This window comes from Schistocerca nitens, chromosome 11 (genome assembly GCF_023898315.1).
Source record: "Schistocerca nitens isolate TAMUIC-IGC-003100 chromosome 11, iqSchNite1.1, whole genome shotgun sequence".
NCBI lineage: Eukaryota > Metazoa > Arthropoda > Insecta > Orthoptera > Acrididae > Schistocerca > Schistocerca nitens.
The window spans coordinates 203060122-203075719 of NC_064624.1; positions in this window are offsets into that span (position 1 = coordinate 203060122).

Genomic DNA, 15598 nt, shown 5'->3' on the forward strand with positions numbered 1-15598 from the left:
CACAATGGACGCTATTAATCGTGTGCGGATGGGCAGGTGGGATATGCTGCAGGTGACTTAACATCCGCAGTCACTCCTATAGCCATTCACCTCTACATCTGGAAACAGCCAGGCAGCTTTTCAGCAAGCCAGAATAGAAGAGGAAACCCTCTAAAATAAAAATTTTTATTAGCTCTCCATTCTACTTTACCTGCCTGTGAGGTCTGGATTCCACAAGTTAAAAAGTGCTTATTCTTTTTCATACTTTTTATTAATTTCGTATTGTTGGAACACTAATTACAATAATTAAATTATTAAAAAAATAAATAGTTGTTATTGCCCATATAGTGTACTAAACATTAATTTACCATCAGATATTCCCCCTCCCGTGCTTCATAAATCGCTTCACACGTTCCTGGAATTATTTTGGTTAATGTGCACCGTGGCATTAGAGTACTGTATTGTAACATAGAGTGGCTCTCTCCTTTAGCAAAAAAGCACAGTGTTATCCTTTTGTAAGTATAATTTATATAAGACTTGATGGCCTCCACATGCAACTCTCATAACAAATTTTGCTGAATGTTTTTATCATCTCGATGAAAGACCCGTGTCTTCATCCAAGTGTGTTTCCTTTTTTTTCTGCCTCTTCTCTTCCAAATGCACACACAGTACAATTGTGGTACAAACAACTGCAGTGCATAATAACAAGTTGTTGTTGTCCACCATCTTGAACTTTGACGGGGGGGGGGGGGGGGGGGATAAACTTAAGTTCCAAAGGAAATGCGTCGTATAGAATAACAAAACAGTGCTCATACAAGCGTCTGCCAACAGCAAAGTGTGTCAAAGGCTTTAGGAAGATTATGCAATGCTTTATAACAACAAATTGCTTCCGATGAGCGTGACGTGACAACTGTTTAAATTAGATTCATTTGAGCAGTTGCGGGCGGGTTCTTGCGCATGCGCAGTTGAGTCGCGTATGAGTAGTACCTTCTCCCGCTTCTGGTTACAGAAGTGTGGCTGGGCGCCACTACTTAGTTTTGCCCCGGTTCGGAAATAAAGTAAATCGGGGGCTGATGCACAGAGCAGTCTGAGTTGTGCTGGGGAGGTGGGTCGTCTCCACGTGACCTGTGTTTACGTTCAGTGATATTGTTGTTTCCTCTTCGTTTATTGCTCTCACGTTAAATGATAACAAAACGGATTTTTGTGGCCAGGAGGTATCAAATGAATTAAAATATGTTTGCATAATTACGGCAGGTTAAAGTATGTTAATAGTTTCAGATTTTATTTCCACCTCCGACAGTCAAGCATTTAATCGCCTTACAGAACAATTAAGTTATTTTTGCCGGTTTGCTAAAGAGATTTGGCTTTTATTAATCTTTTCTACTGAGGCAGTCAATTATTTGAAACGAAGTGTTTAATTTCACACTATTGGCTAGTTTCAACTGTTCGCTGCATTTGAAGTGGCATTATGCTATGTTAAAGAACCAAACATGAGTACTGTTACTCCAAGAAAATTTATATGCGGATGTTCGTTTTAAGCCGAATTAGGCATTTTAGTATGGTTCGCGAAATCTCAACGCTCTTGAAGTATCCTTTGATGTCTTTTTTCTTTCATGACATAATGTAAGATCTTTTAATGTTTTACACGTACGAGCGTATGGGCTTCCTGTGTCATCGTAGCTGCGCAGGCGCTGTGACGCCAGTTATCTGGCGCTTTTCTTGCAACTGCTGGAACGAACCTCTTTCTAACAGGTCGCGGGAAAATATTACGAATGGTGGTTTGAAAAGAGTTACATTCAAAGCAGATTTCCTTTTACGCAATATGAACTATGTGCGAGAACGTACGATGATTTTCTTAAATCACAAAGCGTTTGACTCTCATTTAAAAATCAGCTATTTGAGGACGGCCATTTAGAAGAATTTCGAACCCAGAAGATGAGACATTTGCGTCGTTATTAAAAATTCTACTGGCAAATTTGTGTGATGTATCTTAAAGTGTAACACGCACAAAAAATATCAACATTATATGTGGAAACTTAGCTTCTCTTCCAACTTATTAATCTTAGAGACCAATATTATATGTTAATGCTATGTATATTAATTTAAGCCATTAACTTTTCTTATTTGTGTATTTGTGCTGCTTAAGAGTGATCTTGCTATTGGCTGACTACATCATGTGTCCTATCGCTGTCATCAGCTTGCGAGATCACGTGAATGAGCTATGACGCTTACAAAAGTGCATCGCAATCTCGATTTCAATGCTTCGGAAAGTGACATGCATTGTTTGGTGGAATTCAAAATTATACCTTCGTAATATGAAAATATGCAGCGTACATGTTGCTGCACATCAGAGGTCTTACCAAAACGTGTTTTTCCCCTTGAGTTTCATTTTCTAAAGTGCCGAGGAAGAGTATACTGTCGCTTAACACGGAAAAAGTGTATTTTCACCCAGGAGAAAGTGTATTTTTAACCGGGAAATCCGGGATTTTTTTTCCTTGTCCATGTATACACCCTGGCACAGTGGATCATAAAAGTTGAGGCTATCCTCGGTGACCGTGTCCGTCTCTACGTCGAGTTTGTTTTTCCTCGACACAATGGCTCTACCGGCGGGACAGTGCGTGTGTCGCACAGCCCCCAGTGTACTTGTGTGATTTGAAGAGTGCCAGGGTGGGTTTACAGGACTCCCTGGCCACCAAACCCCTGTGTATTTAAACCCAATTGGCAACCATCTTCTATTGGGCTGTTCATGCCTTGGATCCTGAGCTGTGAAACACAGTGCAGCTGGCCATGGTACTGGAATTGGTATTGCTCCACATCCCTGTTGGTGCCTTCCAGAACATCACTGACACACTTCCAGTCTTATTGCACTGCGGGAGGTTGTTATATGGGCTTCGACTGTTGGTCATGTTAATGTGATTGGATAGTATAGATTCAGATCATAGTTTAGCAATGAGAAAAAGTGGACAGAAGCTTAATATTGAGGCATGTCAACTTCACAGGGTTAACTGTCAATTTGTATTCATTTGTAGAAACTTAGAAACATTTCAAGATTTACATATTTTCAGCACAAGATCCAACTGCAAGGGAAAGCAAATTCACCATGCTGCACCTGCGCGTTCTATGAGGAAATTGTAAATAAATGTTGTAATGGTACTTTGACTTCCGCGCCTCCGCCAATACAAAGTTATATTTTATGATTGCGCACGCAGAAGAGCGCTGCGCCAGCGACCGATTTTGTAAATAATTTTGTTCTTTTTTTTTTACTTTTGCGTAGCTTTTTTTGTTTTTTAAGAACGAATGGATGTCTCTCTCTCTTGTCTTGATACGAAAGACGTGTATTTTCCCGCTGTGTTGAATGTGCTTTTGGTGAAAAATTAAAATTACATTACAAGGCGATGTTGTTTCAATAGATAATGAGAAGATAATAAAAAAAAAGGTAACACCACAATGTGCAGCAATTCAGAGTTTGAAGATACATGCACATATCTTATGGGGAGCATTACAGACTGCAGATACTGTCATACTGAATACCCTAATAAGCAGTTCAGTTGAAGAGGAAGGAGCACTGCTAAAACTGGCCGTTAGTTAGAGAAATTGGACAGACAAATATATGTACAATGAAGTTAACTACGAATAAAACCTTGGGTAATAAAGAAATGCTTCAAATGATTGAAGGAAGAGAGAAGTACAAAAATGCTGAGGAAAAGACTGGAATAAGATAGTGCCACAAAGATATGAAGTAAATATGAAATACATGGAAGCCTAGTTGTGGTATCTCAAAAAAAAAAAAAAACATGATGAAATTGAAAAAGAATGGTCAATAAAAGGACTGATTCAACATATAGAAAAATCAAGTGAAATTGAAAGCAAAGATGACAACATTAAGAGTGGAAAAGGAATTCCACTGTTAAAAGCAAGGAAAAAAAGTGGATAAGCGGAAAGAGAATATCGGATGCATCTCAGAGGGAGGGAGGGGGGGGGGGGTCGGTAAGACAGAGATTGGAGATCTAATATTAAAGTTAAAAAGAGCTTTAAAACAGTTGAAATCAAATCAAATCAAGCAGAAGGGATGGATAACATTCATTTGGAGTGAATGAAATGATTGAAGGAAGTCACAATCAAGCATCTGTTCAGGTTGGTTTGTAGACTCGGAGTCTGGAGGCATACTATCGGACTTAAACTCTGCACAGTCAGCATGACACCCCATTGCTGACAAGAACAGTACGCACAAGGATGGAAAAGAAAATTAAGGAGCTGCTAGATGACATTCGGTTTGGCTTTCAGGGCTTTCAAGGCACCAGAGTTTGATAATAGAAATAGGACTTGAAACAAATCAAAACATATTTGTAGGATTTGTCAACTTAGAAAAAATGTTCGACAATGTAATTCTGTGGTAAGCTTCAGTCAGTTTAGTTATGAGCTCTTTATTCAAAATGTGCAGTTAGTGGACAATAAAAAGTAATCGGAAATATTTTTTTCATTTTCTGTTGTTGGAGGTAGAGATCAGACCAATCCTCACTATACCCATAGCTACATCTACACCTCCACTTTGCAGGCCATGTTATGGTGTTAGGGGGAAGATACTTTCTGCATCACGATTACTTCTCATTTAATTTAGGGTCATTCATGGTACAACGGAAAAACAGTATGCTGGTAAGCCTCCTTGGGAGTTCGAATCTCACTGATTTTAGCTTCATGGTCTTTTCATGAAATGTACCAGGGGTAGAAGTATGAAACTGGAATTTCCCTATAGATGGTGCTAGCTGTCAGTGTAGGGGCCGTGAAACCATGTTTGCAGCGCCATCTGCTCCCTGTTTAATGGCTGATGACGAATGTCAGCACAAAGCAACCCAAGTTCCATCATTGGTATCTGTTTCAAACCCGTAAGCATGTTGAGTTTTGTGCCTACGAACTAAGATTTGCGGACAGCATTGGTTTTCTGTTATCATTTGAAGAAAACTGATGCAGAATCGTGTCCAATGCTTGTCAAAGCTTTCAGCGAACATCATCGTGGGAAAACAGTGTTTAGAGTGTTTTAAGAGAGAGTTGTGATTTTGACGGGAGAAACAATGAGTGTGGGGAAAGTACCGAAAAAGTTTGAAGACAATGAATTGCAGGCCTTATTGGATGAAGATGATAACTCAAACTCAACAGGAAGTTGCTGAACAGTTGAATGTACTGCAGAAAGCTGTTGGTCTTTGGTTTAAAGCTGTGGGAAAGGTGCAGAAAGTGGGAAAATGGGTTCTGCATGAACTGATGAAAGACAGCAAGAAAATCGAAAGACCAGTTGTGAAATGCTGCTCACCAAATACAAAAGAAAGACGTTTCTCCATCGAATAGTGACAGGTGATCAAAAATGGATGTATTTTTAGAATCATAAGTGTTGTAAATTATTGTTGGATCGAGGCAAACCTTCGACATCCATTGAAAGACCAAATTTCTTTGGAAAGAAGACAATCCTCTGTATTTGATGGTATCAGAAGGGTGTCATCTATTATGAGCTGCTAAGACCTGGTGAAACCATCAGCTGATCGCCACCAACAGCAAATGATCAATTTAAATCAAGCATGACATGAAACACGACCAGAATATGGAAAAACACAAAACAAAGTCGTATTGCTCCATGGTAGTGCCCCATCACACACGGCACGGCAAAATGGGTCAGGTAAACGATAGAGGCTTTCATTTGGGAAATACTAAGTCATGCAGCATATTCTCCATACTTGGCTCCGTCCGATTGTCATCTATTTGCATCACTGGGACACAGTCTCACTGACTAGTTGACTTCAAAAAAGAACTGTCTTTTGGCGTGGCATTCATAGCCTGCCGGAGAGGTGGGAGAAATGTATAAACAGCAGTGGAGATTATTTTGAATAAAATATTGTTTATCAGTTTCAAACAACAGACATGTAATTATTGCAACCAAATTCTGGTTTCATACTTCTACACCTGGTACTCAGATCTGCAGCAGTATTTTGGTTGACCTAGTAACACTCGAGCCCAGAACTTACAGTAAACTACACCACGGTGCACCTTTATATATATATAAGGTGCACCGTGGTGTAGTTTACTGTTTAAGTGTGTGTGCGCAACCAACAGTTGCTTCATCAGGATAGGGGGAAGCAGAGGGAAAGACAAAAGAATGTCGGTTTTAAGGGAGAGGGTAAGGAGTCATTCCAATCCCAGGAGCGGAAAGACTTACCTTAGGGGGAAAAAAGGACGGGTACACACACACACACACACACACACACACACACACACACACACACACACACATATCCATCCACACATATACAGACACAAGCAGACATATTGTCTTTAAATATGTCTGCTTGTGTCTGTATATGTGTGGATGGATATGTGTGTGTGTGTGTGTGTGTGTGTGTGTACCCGTCCTTTTTTCCCCCTAAGGTAAGTCTTTCCGCTCCTGGGATTGGAATGACTCCTTACCCTCTCCCTTAAAACCCACATCCTTTCGTCTTTCCCTCTCCTTCCCTCTTTCCTGATGAGGCAACAGTTTGTTGCGAAAGCTTGAATTTTGTGTGTATGTTTGTGTTCGTTTGTGTGTCTGTCGACCTGCCAGCACTTTCATTTGGTAAGTCACATCATCTTTGTTTTTAGATATATTTTTCCTACGTTGAATGTTTCCCTCTATTATAACCATATCATTAATTTGAACCCAACAATTACGTTTGTAATTGTCGCTGTTGCATTTCAAAATCTTTCCTGTCGTCTTATTTTCTCTTTCTGTTTTTACCAGTAGTCTCACTTTGTATTCACCTTCCCCTTTTTACCGTAATACAATTTTATCCCGCTTATATATACCCAATAATACGTAATCCACTTCCAAACCATAACCAAAAAAATTTTTATTTTCCACTTTCAACACTACCGCTGCTATAATATCCACCGTTTCTAGTTCAATAACAGCTGCTTTCACGTATTAAACAACCATTTCGGCTAGTTCTAATAACTTTCACTGTATTTCCACTTCCGTTTTTCGCACACCACTGATCATTTTTAGCCGCTCCCCACAGGTTTTAACGTCATTATTTCTTCGTCAGACAATTGTTAGCCCCATTTTCGTAATCTTTCACCACAACACCACTCCTTTTAATACATTTACACGTTTTTTCGAAATTTTCCCGAATTTCTCCGTCCTTTAACGTGTTTTAGCGGCAACACAACCACCTAACCTTTATGCACATTGCTGTCTACCAACCCAAGTTCACCACAGGATCAACTTAACCAACACTTTTTCGGCTTTTCTCATACCAGATCTCCAGTTGCTTTCTAGTTCACCTTTATCTCTCCCCATATATTTTTATCTTTCATTTTCATTTCAACCTCATCTTAAACTTTCCACCTTCAATACCATGTCACCCTCACAACACCCCCACAACGACCCCATTAAGTTTTATTTACATTCCCTCCGCAAACATGCCTTCACCCTAGCCAGATTACGCTCGCATATTTTATTTTCCCAGGCTTGTCTGACATTTGGCATAACCCCCAAAGGCCTCACACTTAAAGTTCCCATCTCTGGCTGCAACCCTTCTTACCATCAGTCCCTATACCAGTTCCAAACTGAACAATCCATTGCCCTCAGCCACCTAATCCTTCACCTAAAAAAGGTTTCTGTATATGTGTGGATGGATATGTGTGTGTGTGTGCGCGAGTGTATACCCGTCCTTTTTTCCCCCTAAGGTAAATCTTTCCGCTCCCGGGATTGGAATGACTCCTTACCCTCTCCCTTAAAACCCACATCCTTTCGTCTTTCCCTCTCCTTCCCTCTTTCCTGATGAGGCAACAGTTTGTTGCGAAAGCTTGAATTTTGTGTGTATGTTTGTGTGTCTATCGACCTGTCAGCACTTTCATTTGGTAAGTCACATCATCTTTGTTTTTAGATATATTTTTCCTACGTGGAATGTTTCCCTCTATTATAACTATATATATATGAATGTGTGTCGAAATGTGGTGCTCTTCTGTATCCTTTATCAATCCTAATGGATCCCAGACTGACAAGCAGTATTAAAGTACTTACATGAGGTCATTAATATATATTATGGAAAGTAATGGTCCAATAACATTCTGTTGGCATATGCTCCAAGTTAGTCTTACATTTGAAGATTTCTCTCCATTACAAATGACGTGCTTTGTTCTCTTTGCTGGAAAATCTTTGGCCTAATCACAAAGCTGGTATCATATTCCATAGACTATTACTTTTTCCATTAGATGGCAGTGCAGAATTGTATTGAATTCCTTCCACAGGTCGAGGAACATGCCTTCAACCTCGGCACTAGTATAGAACTACTTTCTGCATCTTGTGGACGAACAGAGCAAATTGGAACTTCCTGGCAGATTAAAACTGTGTGCCGGACCGAGACTCGAACTCAGGACGTTTGCCTTTCGCGGGCGAGTGCTCTACCAACTGAGCTACCCAAGCACGACTCACGCCCCATCCTCACAGCTTTACTTATGCCAGTAACTCGTCTCCTACCTTCCAAACGTAACAGAAGTTCTCTTGCGAACCTTGCAGAACTAGCACTCCTGAAAGAAAGGATATTGCGGAGAGATGGCTTAACCACAGCCTGGAGGATGTTTCCAGAATGAGATTTTCGCTCTGCAGCGTAGTGTGCACTGATACGAAACTTCTTGGCAGATTTCATATAATATTTCCAGGGCGCCACAGCTCGCCCATTACTTCACAGCTTCCACCGAGACTGTCTTTGAGTTTGGCTTGGGATTACGTCTGGGCTTTACTGCGGGCTTAGATTATGGTTCGCAGTCATTGGAAAACAGAAGGGTTATTGAAAAGATGCCCATATTGGGGCGACCACACAAGACGCTCGTCAAAGCCGGGCCCGGCAGCTAACACGTGGTGGCAAACGTTAGCCTGATGAGAGACAGGTGTCTAAAGCTAGCAAAATGGTGGATGCTCAGCTACCGGACCTACCGATAGATGGCTCTAGCGCGTGCCGGCCAAAGATCGTATCATTGAGTGTCCCTCATATCTGAATTTGTCAAAAAACGAAGTGTCAAAACACGGATGAAAATGTTTTTCGTTCTGCGCCCTCATAAGTCTTTTATATTGGATGTTCTAGATATCCTCACATCAACATAATGAAGTGTTTCTAATCTAGCGAGAAAAAACAGTGACAGTTCTGCTATGAAATTCCTAAATTCGAGTGTGTTTTGGAAGTTTGACAAGCTGACCTATAAATTGTATACTATTAATTTTATGAGTGCTTTACTTATTTGCCCATTTTAAAACACTATTTAAGATTCAGTGGAGATAAAAAAATTACATTACTTGCCAAAGCTTTTAACAACGGGTATAATTCGGAAAATCAAGTGTGGAAAACAGTGAAGACGTCTGTTGAAAAAAAGTTGACATCGTTTGTTTATGGGTATCTTTACTGACAACAGAAATTACAACTGAACCATTAAAGTATTACTTACGTATAAACGAAACAAATTGTTATTTTTCTTTATCTGAAGTGACGCATTACCGATCTGCATATATGTTGACACTGTAATTGCAACATGCACTTACGAATTTGGCTCTCTCTTTCATCAGAACTTTAAATGCCAAGACTTTATTAACGCCTGTACATGGCATGGTGTATTTTAACTGAGTGATAAGGTAGAAGCACCTGTTTTTTACAGTGCTTCAGTCTTTGATACGAGACAAGAAATACATTTAAATGAGGCCAACATTACGGCTCCTCTTAAAAGCATGACTTGTATCATTTGAAAGTTAAGTCTAGTAATAACATTATATTGGACTGATCCATGATGATCTAGGAAGTGAAGGAACTTGTTGAAAATTACATTGATCACAGCTGTTAATTTTAAGGTTTAGGTATCTTAAAACTGTAATTTTCCTGTCTGACACCCAAACAGTGACTGGTACCATGATTTTATTTTAAAATTGAATTCAAAACATGTCAGTGGGCAAAATTAATTACACTATGAATTACAACATGGAATTTTATTTCTGTGAATCTTGGTTCCAGTCTTTGACATGGTGTCAATCACTGGAATTACTGGTTGTCAGTATAGGGCCGAAGCAAAAAACAAACCTGAAAGCGAAAGCTGCAGAAGCTGGCCAGACAGGCACCCCAATGGCTGCTACAATCTGTGTGAGACAAGGGTGACGTTATATTGCAAATTTAGTGTAAAAAGTTCCATATTGTCTGAATTTGTCCTTTACTGACAGGACATTCTAGTCCAGTCGATTTTCTTATCTGAAAAAGTACACTAGCCAATACCAGTGGCACAAATGTAGTAGGGGGGATTCCATTGTCACGGGTGGCACAGTTGCACTACGTTTTCCAACAGTCCTGATATAACATAAAGCATAAATAGAAATAAAGTAAATATTGACTGGTTGCCATACAAATAATTGTTTTACCTTCCCTTTAAATCTGAATGTCAGAAGTTTACAAATTGAGCTGTTAGTCATCTTTAAAACTTAGTCACGGGTGGGACAGCAAATAGGCATAGCATTGAATAACCACTAACATTTTATAACAAATCTGTGATTTATGCACTTATTTTCTTTTGAAAAGATTGAATTCACATTAATAAAACAATTCTCTACATGACATAATATCAATAAATATTAGATTAGTAATACTTTCTTGCAATTAGACTGTCACGGGTGGGACAAGGAATGGTCACGGGTGGGAGTCATGTGAAGTACAATCTGTTTTTTTTTTAATTTAAACTGATTTTATTATGTCAGTTAGCTATGAATCAGTAGGTAACATATATTTAGAGGGCACTTCAAGTTTTAATAACTTTGTAGAACATTTTTGTTGCCTATAAATAATATAAATTTTGGTATAGTATTAGTTTACAGTTCTGAGTACTTAATTATTTCACTTGAAGAATGTACCACTTCGGAAAATTATACACTTGACCTCTCACCCACATTCGAAAATGTCTAAATTGCCGGGAAACTCATAATATAAGGTGTCCCTAACATGTTTGACATTTGGATTCGGGAGAATAGCAAGAACTTGTTTAAACTCTACGTAGGATACATCCTGCTCGTCAGCTTTGAATACCTTTGCTGAGTCCCCAACAGATCGCATACACATAATCTGTATTTCCCCATTTTCTTTTACACTTCTCTATGCAACTGCAGGATATCTATATGTAGTGGATTGCTTACTTCCTTGGTCCCAAACTACTTGCTTCCTAATTGCCATACTGTCTACAATTAGACATGAATCGCTGAACCGGTCCCTTAAAATTGGGTTCAAATCAATGTACTTAAAAAACATCTTTTAAGAAGCCAGGTTCACAGTCTACACTTTCCACCCATTTGGAAATCAATGATTTATGGGGCAGAGGCATTAATTTTTGCAGGTATTCATATGCTGCTGGTGAATAAAAGTACACACTCATCGCAAACATTTTCACATTTGTTGTTCATCTATTATCCTTTGACGAGAGAGAATTGTTCACGAAATTGTTCACGAAATTGCACACTTATTCCACTTGTGTTCCTTTCTGATGATTGAGGAAGTTATGTAACTTCTCAGGAAGATGCCCCTTTTCCTTCAATAAACTTATTATGTCATCCATGGAAAACACTTTCTTCTTTCGTCTTCGAAGATTTTCACGGACGCACTTCAGTTTACGTTTTAATTCGTGCACAATATCTGAGAAAAAATTGCAAGTTTCGGTCGACTTGTCTTCCATTTCTACTTTCGACTGTATACCACAATCAATTACTGAAGAACCAACTGCACTCTGAAATAAAGAAATAATTTCGTTATATATGATTTAAATAACTCAAGGCTTGATGAAAAAATATTATAAGAAAACTTTGGGGGTGTGAAAACATCCTTATACTAACGTTTTCGACACAATTCGCAGCTTCTGCATTGGATAAATGGGACATGCTTTCCACGGAAGAGTTCTCATTGACAACATTCTCCACGCAATCAGTAGCTTCTGCAGTGGGCAAATCGAGCACGGATTCCATGACAGAACGCTAATAACAAAAATATGGACCTGTATTACATCATTGCTTAGACCTATGTAGCCCATTTTTGTCCGTACGAAATAAATTCATAAAGTAAAAAGCACACACGTAGCAAGGAAATTAATTAGCTACCTCAAATGGAGAAGCATCGTTGTCACTCAAAATCCTAACAACATGTCGTCGTGGCTGTTTATTTGGTGGCATCAAATGTGTCGGAAAGTCAAAAACTGATGGCACTGCTTCGGGTTTGAGACGTTTCTTCCACGTTTCAGGGCTCACTAAGTAATCATCTGGTCGGAAATGGTTTCCGCAAAGGAAACTGCAAGACGTAGGATTAAAACCTTTCCGCTTCACGGAAGTAATCCACTTCTTTAGCAGCTCTGGGTGCTTTAGAGGAAACCTGTTCAAAAACATCGAATTAGCAAACGCACTGTCTGTATTTTTATCGTATTGTATCGATAGTCCTATTACCTGTGAAATGGTAAGTCACTTTCCTTACTCCATCGCTTCGTACAATTGAAAGCGGAACAAGAAATCACCATTTCGATAATCCTTAATTCCTCATACACCGTACAGACCGAGTGAAAATTCTTGCCAAATTCGAGTATGGCGGACAATACAGACGAGCGACAGTAATCAGCTGGTAGAGCCATCTATCGGTATGTCCGGTAGTGGAGCATCCCTCATTTCGCCAGCTTTAGACGGCTGTTGATGAGAAGGGGGTAGCCCCAGCGCATGGTCCAGCCGCGTGGCTGGGAATTCCGCTGTGACGAGGCCGGTGCTTTGTGTCGATGAAGGAGGCACGCCGGGAGTGCCAAAGATGGCGGACTTTGTGAAGTCTTAGTGGCAGACATTTCACAGTTCGTGTAGAAATTAATAGTGGCCAGATGAATCACGATACCTCAAAAAGAAACATGTACGTTACCATTATTTGCACGACGATTCTGACGGCGTAATCAGATTTTCAATATCTATATTAGTTTAAAGTTTAGTATCTGACGGTAAATTATACAAGTAACACCCAACAACGAATTTCCAAAATATAAACGCTTCGTCCGATTTTATCGATCGCCGTGTCTTTAGAAAGCTGTTAGTGTAAACCTAAATTGGTATAAATTACAGGCATGTAACTTGAACAGTACATGAGTTATTGGAGGTGAAAGTGGCCGATTACTATCGATCGCGTCAGGCCATAAGTACTCCACAGTTGCACGAAAAAACCGTAGCAGCATGCTTATAAATATATTGATTCATCCTTGTCTTTGTTAATATCCGATATATGCTATTCATGAAGAAACTGGTCAATTATTTACTGTGTTTTAGAAAGCACAGACATTACGCTCCTGGCCTACCTTTTGCTTCTTTTCTTTTGATACATATTTATTTAATTGTTTAGGTCTTTAATTACGTGTGTTAGAGTATGTTTATGGTCCAGCCGTAGGAATATTTATTTAATTTCAAGTATTTAAATATAAATCCAGTATTTCGAATATGTTTCATAAGGTTCGTATGAGCAGTTGCCATGCGCATGCGCAGAGCTGAATTCGCATATGAGCAGTGCATTCCTCCCGCCTCTCGCTACTTGAAGAGTGGCTGTTTGCTGTATGAGCAGTAGCAGCAAGTAATCAGAAGCTACCCGGAAAAATTTTTCTGGCGCGCCCAAGCTGCCAGATTCGCGAAGAGCATGCTGAGGGGGGGGGGGGTTCCTTCCCCACGTGACCCGTGTATTGTTCAAATGGTTCTGAGCACTATGGGACAACATCTATGGTCATCAGCCCCCTAGAACTTAGAACTACTTAAACCTAACTAACCTAAGGACATCACACACATCCATGCTCGAGGCAGGATTAGAACCTGCGACCGTAGCAGGCGCGCGGCTCCGGACTGAGCACCTAGAACCGCAAGACCACCGCGGCCTGCCGTGTATTGTCTTCGTAATATTGCTGGTCTCTTCGTTTACGGCTCCCACGTCAAATGAAATAAAAACAGATTTCTGTGGTCGGGAGCCACCAAGTGAATAAATATACATTCTCATAACTATGAAAGACCAAAATAAGTTAGTAGTTTCAATTTTCTGATTTTATATTATTTCCATGTTATTAGCAATCATCCATTAATGTCTTAATGAAGCTATTTCTGTTTGTTATATAGAGAAATTTGCTTCTATTAATTTTTTGTCCGCTGAGGCAGTTAGTTTATTTGAAACGAAGTGTTTCATTCCGCACTATTGGCTACTTTCAACCTCGTTCAATTTCAAGTGCAAATTTTCATTTTCTGGGACGAATGACATTATACCATAATAAAGAACCAAACATGAGAATACAGTACTGGACCACCAAGAAAATTGGTATCACGAGAACCACATGAAAAGCTGAATATCAGGTACTTCAGAGTACTGCTGAAGATTAGATGGGTAGATCACATAACTAATGAGGAGGTACTGAATAGAATTGGGGAGAAAATGAGTTTGTGGCACAAATTGACCAGAAGAAGGGATCGGCTGGTAGGACATGTTCTGAGCCATCAAGGGATCACCAATTTAGTATTGGAGGGCAGCGTGGAGGGTAAAAATCGTAGAGGGAGACCAAGAGATGAATACACTAAGCAGATTCAGAAGGATGTAGGTTGCAGTAGGTACTGGGAGATGAAGAAGCTTGCACATGATAGAGTAGCATGGAGAGCTGCATCAAACCAGTCTCAGGACTGAAGACCACAACAACAACAACAGAGTGCATCTGGGCATAGAAATCTGCAATTAGAGCGGAATGAAGCATTTTAGTATGGTTTATGAAATTCCGATGCTGCTGGAGTAGTCTCTGATGTCCTGTTCCTTCTATGACACTATAAGATCTATTAATGATATATACGTACGAACATATGTAAACATTGACTTGAAGCTGACTAAGCAGGCAAATTTGGTCAGTAGTTTTGAACTAAATATTTTGTATCAAATATAATGACAGCTGTAGCAGAAATTTACAAAGCTGTCTTCTGTGAAAGTGTTTTCGGATCACAAGGCACTTGTCTAGTACTTCTTCTAGGCCCGAAGTTATTTCTTAATTTGTGTTTACATCTTAAATTTATAGAATGCCATTCTATGCTAAATTGTAGACTCGCAGCATGCCGTGTTTTATCGTTTTGACTCTCCACATGGCTTCTTATTTATTCCTTTGCTTCACAGACAACCATGTCAATTTTTTACACATTTTGAAATAGCCATGAAATTTATTGTCCTTCATTCCGGTGTAAGAGCTACACAAGAGACTGTCTTTTTTTTTCTTTTGCAAGAAATGTGTATTCCATCCTACTAGCTTTTTGCAGTGCTGTGCAGATGTAAACCTGTTGGAAATGCTACATAACAATATTGCAGAGTACGAAGTAAAAAAATAAAATAAAAAGAACTGTCAGTCACCCCTTAGCAAAATTTTATGGTACTTTGAGCTGTGGAGTCTAATTTTGAAATGATATTTTGCCAAGAACTCCTTCCTTATTTGCATCCTTTATCTGTGTGGGATATGATAAAAGAATTGCTCTAAGTATAACTCTGTTTGTCCCCTCAGGAGGATGCAAGTTCACCCAACCTGGATGTGATGTGACATCATTATGAGGTATATACAC